The sequence below is a fragment of the Macaca mulatta genome, chromosome 10, assembly GCF_049350105.2.
Source record: "Macaca mulatta isolate MMU2019108-1 chromosome 10, T2T-MMU8v2.0, whole genome shotgun sequence".
Taxonomy (NCBI): Eukaryota; Metazoa; Chordata; class Mammalia; order Primates; family Cercopithecidae; genus Macaca; species Macaca mulatta.
The window spans coordinates 39327501-39335000 of NC_133415.1; positions in this window are offsets into that span (position 1 = coordinate 39327501).

Here is a 7500-nt window from a genome sequence, read left to right on the forward strand (position 1 = left end):
GCTCCCTCAGCCTTGGGTTCCATCGGCCCCACCACTGGAACGAGGGCCTCGGCAGACTCTGGCCCTCCCTGGCCCTTAAGTCGCTGTCAGAAACCCCATCTCGCGCTCGGATGTCCTGAATGACTGTGGCTTGCGCCTCTCTGGAAACATTTTAAATCTATCTATCCTCTACGCGTGGCCACTTAAAACCACAGGAGCTTGGGAAACACAGGGCCGCCATCCACCTCACTGGTTTTGGGAGAGAATGCTGAAAGTCTCTTGCCGACTCTCTCTTGACTTGAGTGCTTCACGGGCGTGTGGTTAAGGCGTAGTGAGACCAGATGTATGAACTCAGGCCGGGTGCTGATGGCTCACGCCTGTAACCCCAACACTTTGGGAGGCCGAGGCCGTAGGATCCCTTAGAAGAATCCCCTAACCCCGGGGAAGTTGAGGCTGCAGTGAGCCACAATGGTGTCACTGCACTCCAGTCTGGGCGAAAGACAGAGCGAGACCCTGTCACAGACAGACAGACAGACAGACAGACAGACAGACAGGCACGCAGACAGGCAGGCAGGCAGGCAGGCAGGCAGGCAGGCGGGCAGGGAGACAACAGCTGTATTCTGTTCTTCTCGGGGTGGGAAGCAAAAAGAACAGCAGACGGCACTTCACGTTTCTGTTGTTGTTCTTGTTTTGGACGGAGTTTTCGCTCTTGTTGCCCACGCTGGAGTGCAATGGCCACCATCTCGAGGGATCCGCCTGCCCTCGGCCTCCCAAAGTGCGGGGATGACAGGCGTGAGCGTACCGCACCCGGCTCCCCCCCCCCCCCCAAATCCGCCCCCGAAACACCACCGCTTGTCTTCCGGACAGTTTTACGGCAGAGTGTTTGGCTGGCTTGCTGAAATTCATTCTACATAGAAATTTAGGATGTCAGCTTCTGGCCTCATGGACTCTGAGCTGAGGAGTCCCCTGGTCTGTCTATCACAGGACCGTACACGTAAGGAGTGGAAAAACCGCAATGTTCAAAATCAGTAATTTTGTGATCCAGAAATACGCGGATTCACCCAAAACACGGAAACTTTTACAAATTGTCTTAGTTAGTCCTGGTGTCTGTGTCAGTGATTCTTTTACGTTTGGACCTTGACCGAGAGAATTTCCAGTCGGTCTCTCGTCTCTCGTCTTCGGACAGAAGTTCCAGATGATCCGATGGCTGGGGTCTTAGGCTGTGTGCCCCCAGGGGCCCTGGTCGATTAGTTGTGGGGATCGCCTGGAAGGGCGCGGTGACCCACTGTGCTGTGGGGGCCTCCATCCTTCCCCCTCCCGCCTCCCCCTCCAGGCGATCCCAATTCATTCCGGGCTGACAGTCTCATTGGCAGACGTCGGGCATCACCTAGCGGCCACTGTTACTCTGAAAATGGAGGCCTCAACAGAGGAAGGAAGCTCAGGCCGCCTGCGCACAGCCTGGGGCAACTGTGTCTTCTCCACCGCCCCCGCCCCCACCTCCAAGCTCCCCCCTTCCTTGTTGCCTAGGAAATCGCCACTTTGACGACTGGGCCTGAGTGACCTTTGATCAGGCAGCATCAATCAATCAATCAATCAATGTAAATACAATACAATACGATACAATACAATTGTACGGGCGCGGTGGCTCACGCCTGTCATCCCAGCACTTTGGGAGGCCGAGGCTGGCAGATCACCTGAGGTCGGCAGTTCGAGACCAGACTGACCCACATGGAGAAACCCCGTCTCTACTGAAAATACAAAATTAGCCGGGCGTGGTGGCACATGCCTGTAATCCCAGCTACTCGGGAAGGGAAACGGAGGCAGGAGAATTGCTTGAACCTGGGAGGCGGAGGTCGCAGTGAGGCGAGATGGCGCCATTGCGCTCCAGTCTGAGCAACAAGAGCGAAAGTGCGTCTCCAAAAAAAAAAAAAAAAAAAAAAAAAAAACCAAGAAAACAAACCAAAAAGCAAGCAAGCAAGCAAGCAAGCAAGCAAACAAACAAACAAAAAACACCATTCTCTGTGAAGCTGCTTTGTCGTGTGTGTATTCGTCTCGCAGAGTTAAACCTTTCTTTTTACTCAGCAGGTTGGAAGGGTTTTTTTGTTGAATCTGTCTGTGTACATTTCGGAGACCCTTGTGTCGTATGGTGAAAAAATCTTATGTTTTCAGATAAAAACGAGAGAGAAGGTCTTCATGAAACAGCTTTGTGACGTGTGGATTCATCATACCGAGTTAAAACTGCCTTTGGATTCAGCAGTTTGGAAGCAGAATGGACATTTGGGAGCCCACTGGGGCCTGTTGTGAAAAACCGAGTATCCCCACCAGAGAAATAGAAAGAAGCTCTCTATGATACCGCTTTGTGATGTGTGGATTCATGGCACCGAATTACAACTAATTTTTGATTGAGGAGGTTTGAAGCACTCTTTCTGTAGAATCCGCGAGTATACCTTTGGGAGCCCACTGAGGCCTAGTGTGAAAAACCGAATATCCCCAAATAAAAACTAGAAAGAAGCTGTCTCTGAAACTGCTTTGTCGTGTGTGGATTCATCTCACAGAGTGAAACCTTTCTTTTGATATACCAGGTTGGAAGCGGCCCTTTTGTAGAATCTGCAAAAGGACATTTGGGAGCTATTCGAGGCCTAGGGTGAAAACCAGGAAACTGTAGATAAAAACTAACAAGAAGCTATCTGTAAAACTGCTTTTTAGCGATGTGTAGATTCCTCTTACTGAGTTAAACCTTTCTGTTGATTCAGCAGATTGGAAGCATTTTGTTGTTGTTGTTGTTGTTGTTGTTGTTGTTGTTGTTGTTGTAGTAGTAGTATTTTTTTCTTAATGTTTTTATTTTTTTTAAGACAGACTCTCACTCTGTCCCCCAGGCTGGAGTGCAGTGACACCATCTCGGCTCACTGCAACCTCTGCCTTCCAGTTGAAGGGATTCTCCTGCCTCAGCCTCCCAAGTAGTTGGGATCACAGGCACCCGCTACCAAGCCCGGCAAATTTTTTGTGTTCTTGGTAGAGATGGGGTTTCACCGTTTTGGCCAGGCTGGTCTCGAACTCCTGACCTCAGGTGATCCACCCGCCTCTGCCTCCCAAAATGCTGGGATGACAGGCGTGAGCCGCTGCACGCGGCCGATTGGAAGCAGTTCTTTGCAGAATCTTCGAAGGGACATTTGGGAGCCCTTTGTGGCTCCTGGTGAAAGTGAACATCCCCAGAGGAAAAGGAGAAAAACTGCTGCTGGTGAAACTGCTTTTTGACGTGTGGATTCACCTCGAACGGATAATTCTTTTGAACCAGGAGGTTGGAAACACGCTTTCCGTAGAATCTGTGAGGGGACATTTGGAAACCCATTGAGGCCTACGTTGGAAAGCAGACTATCCACAGATTAAAACCAGAGAGAGGCTATCTGTCACATTGATTTGTGATGCGTAGATTGATCTCTTAGCGATACACCATTCTTTGGATTCATCAGGTTAGAAACACTTTTTTTGGGCAGTCTCTCTGAATGGATTTTTGGGAGTCCCTTTAGGCCTATGGTGAATCACCTAATATTCCCAGATGAAAATTAGAAAGAATGTATTTGAGAAACTGCTTTGCGATGTGTGGACTCATCCTAAAGGGTTACACCTTTGTTTTGATTAGGCAGGTTGGAGACACTCTCTTTGTAGAGATTCGAAAGGGACATCTGGGAGCCCTTGAGGCCTACGTTGAAAAACTGAATATCCCCAGACAAAGACCAGAGAGAATATGTCATTGAAACGGCTTCGTGATGTCTGGGAGCTCTCTCTCTCTCTCTCTCTCTCTCTCTCTCTCCCCCCCCCCCCGCTTGTCTCTCTCCCTGTGTCTGTCTTCTGTCTTACTCTCTTTCTCTGCCTGTCCTTCTGTCTGTTGGTCTCTCTCTCTCTCTCTCTCTCTCTCTCTCTCTCTCTCCCCCCCCGTCTGTTTCTCTCTCTCTCTCTCTGTCTGTCTGTCTGTCTCTCTCTCTCTCTCTCTGTTTCTCACTGTCTCTCTCTGTCCGTCTCAAAAAAAAAGAAAAGGATAGATACATGCATGCATGCATACATACATACATACATACATACATACATACATGCATACGTGCATACGTACAATTAAAAATTAGAAATAAAATAAAAGGAATAACTAGGCCCGGCGCGGTGGCTCAAGCCTGTCATCCCAGCACTTTGGGACGCCGAGGGTGGTGGATCGCTGGATCACGAGGTGGTCAGACGAGCAGGGCCAGTATGGTGAAACCCCGTCCGTCTCTAGTCAAAATACCAAAAATTAGCCGGGCATGGTCGTGCGCCTCTGTAATCTCAGCTACTCGGGAGGCCGAGCTGAGGCAGGAGAATCACTTGAACCTGGGAGGCGGAGGTTGCAGTGAGCCGAGATCGCGCCACTGTACACCAGCCTGGGCGAGAGAGGGAGACAACCTCTCAAGCAATTAAAAATAAAAGTAAAAATGAAAGTAAAATTAAAAATTAAAAAAAAAAAAAGAAAAGGAAAATGAAATAATTAAAAAGTGAGTTTCCGGGAAGAGAGGGAAGAAAAAGAGAAAAGAAAAAAGAAAACAGTCCCACAGTGACATAAACACATGCCTCTCGCCTTTCGAGGCGTCAGTGATGCTACGAATGATGCGCAATTTTTTTTTTTAACTTCCTTTTATTTTATTATCATTTATTGTTTGACACGAGCCTCGGAGGCCCTCCCTCCCTCCGTCCCACTCCCTCCCTCCGTCCCACTCCCTCGTTGCCCACACAACTTCAGGAGACAGACCCTGGCTGGGCCAGATTGTTCTTCTCTTTGAGCAGTTGTTTCCCTGTCTTTCTTCGTGTCTTTAACCCGTGTGGACTCTTCTGCTCGGATTTCACAGATGGCAGCTCCACTTCAGGCCTTGTTGTTAGTGGGGGCTTTCCTGATTCTCCCCACATGTAGTGAAAGCAGGTAGATTCGCCTCGCCTCGCCTCGCCTCGCCTCGCGCCTCTCTCTCTCTCTCTCTCTCTCTCTCTCTCTCTCTCTCTGCTGCTTTCTTGCTTTTTCTTTCTGTCTCTTTCTCTCTTTCTGTCGTGCTTTCTTGCTGTCTTGTTTTCTTGCTTTCTTGCTTTGTCTTTCTTCCTGTCTTTCCTCTTTCTTTTTTTTTCTTTCTTCTCTCGTCTTTCTTTCTCGCTGTCTTTCTCCCTCTCTCTCTCTCTTTCTTCTTTCTTTCTTTCTGTCTTTCTTTCTCTCTCTCTTTCTTTCTTTCTTCCTTTCTTTCTTTCTTTCTTTCTTTCTTTCTCTCTCTCTCTCTCTCTCTCTCTTTCTTTCTTTCTTTCTTTCTTTCTTTCTTTCTTTCTTTCTTTCTTTCTTTCTTTCTTTCATTTTTTTTCTCTCTCTCTCCCCCAGCCTCTGAAAGTGCTGGGATCACAGGCGTCAGCCACCGCGCCTGGCCTATTTGCTTATGTTATGTTATCTTATTTTTTGTTTATTCATTTTTATCTGTTCATTCATGTGTATGCATATAAATTTTTTTCTATTTTAATGTAGTTTTATATGTTATACCTATATACAAATGGAAATACTTATATTAATATTTGTCTTCTCTTTTCTTCTCTTTTCTTTCTTTCTCTCCTTTAGGTTTTCCTTCCTTTCTTTCTTTCTCTGTTTCCTTCTTTATGTTTGCCTGCCTGCCTGCCTGCCTGCCTTTCCTCCCTCCCTCCCTCCCTCCCTCCCTCCCTCCCTCCCTCCTTCTCTGTCTGGATTCAGGAAGAGCCTACGCATTCTGTGTCTCCCTGTGTCCTCAACGACCCGCGACCGAGTCCTTGCTTGTTGTTTCTCCCACCGAGATGCCTCTCCGAACATCCACACGCCGTGGGTTGTCTTCTGACTGTGTCGCGGTCCATGCAGAGACAGGGTTTGGGGACCGTTTCTGTGGGGTTGGGGTACAGGGGCTGCGTTTTCGGCCTCGGGATAGCGTCTCTCGACTCACGGTTTCGGTTTTGCGGTCCGCGGGCCGGCCTGCCATCCGGATCTGTCTTGGTGACGTTCGCGACGGTTGTCGGACTCCATCTGGCGGCCGCTTTTATATCGTTCCCTTGGCTTCCGGAGCTGCGGTGGCAGCTGCCGAGGGAGGGGACCGTCCCCGCTGTGAGCTAGGCAGAGCTCCGGAAAGACCGCGGTCGTCAGCCGGGCTGTCCCGGTCGCGCCAGAGCTCTGGCGCGTCACTTGTGAGTCAGAGCTCAGGCGTGCAGGCTTATGTGGGGAGAGGTTGTCGCTGCGCTTTCGGGCCAGAGCCGGGTGTGGGGCTGCCGGGGTTGGTCGACCAGCACGCCGCGGCTCCCGAGGCCTGACCCGCGACCCGCGGGGACCCACCGGGCTTGGGGTGGGAGGCTGGGGACACCCTTCCCGGCCCGGTCGCGGGCCCGCGCGCATCCTGGCCGTCTGAGGCAGCGGCCGAATTTTTTCTGCAAGTCCCCGTGGGGAGCCGGGGACCGTCCTGCCTCGTCCCCCGGGTGCCGGGGAGCGGTCCCTCTGCCGTGACCTGTTGTTTGCAAGTCCCCGTGGGGAGTCGGAGAGCGCTCCCTGAGCGCGCGTGCGGCCCGAGAGGTCACACCTGGCCGGCCTTCGGTCCCTCGTGTGTCCCGGTCGTACGAGGGGACGGCCGGAAACGCTTCCGAGTCTCGCTCTGGAGACTCGGGCCGGCCCCTGCGTGGCACGGGTGGCCGGGAGGACGTCCCTGGCCCGGCGCTGCTCCGGCGTGTGTCCTGGGGTCGACCAGAGGGCCCTGGGTGCTCCGTGTCTGGCTGCGATGGTGGCGATTTTGGGGACAGATGCCCGTGTCGCGGGTTCCCTGGGCCGGCGGCGTGGTCGGTGACTCGACCTCCTGTCTCCTGGGGAGGTATATGTTTCACTCCGAGCCGGCATTTTGGGCCACCGGGTTATTGCTGACACGCTGTCCTCTGGCGACCTGTCGCTGGAGAGGTTGGGTCTCTTGGATGCGTCGCGGGTCTTCGGCCTCCCGGTGACCCGGCTAGCCGGCCCTGCTCGTGCTTGAGCCGCCTGCTGGGGCCCGTGTGCCCGGTCTCTCATGCATCCGAGCGTCCCAGCTCCCGGTGCCGCCTTGGGTCCGGGTCTCTGACCCACCTGGGGGCGGCGGGGAAGGTGGCGCGGGCTTACCCTGCCACCGTGCGCTCCCCGCTGCGGGCACCTGGGGCGGCCGAGACAACCCCACTCCCGCTGGCTCCGTGCCGTGCGTGTCAGGCATTCCTCGTCTCTGCCGGGTTGTCTGCCGCCCCTGTCCTGGAGCTGGGGATGGCCAGGCTGATCTGCTCGCTGGCCTCTGGGGAGGCTGTGGCTGGCTGGCCGACCCTGCTCCGGGGATGCTTTCCCTGATCGATGTGGTGATGTCACGCTCTCCCGGGCCGGGACCGAGCCGCGACGGGCGAGGGGCGGGCATTCGTGGTGAATGAGACCCGTTCTTCTCGTCCCGCCCGCGGGGTTTCCCCCGTCTCCCATCCCCGCCTGCGGGCGGTGCGTTGGGAGGCACT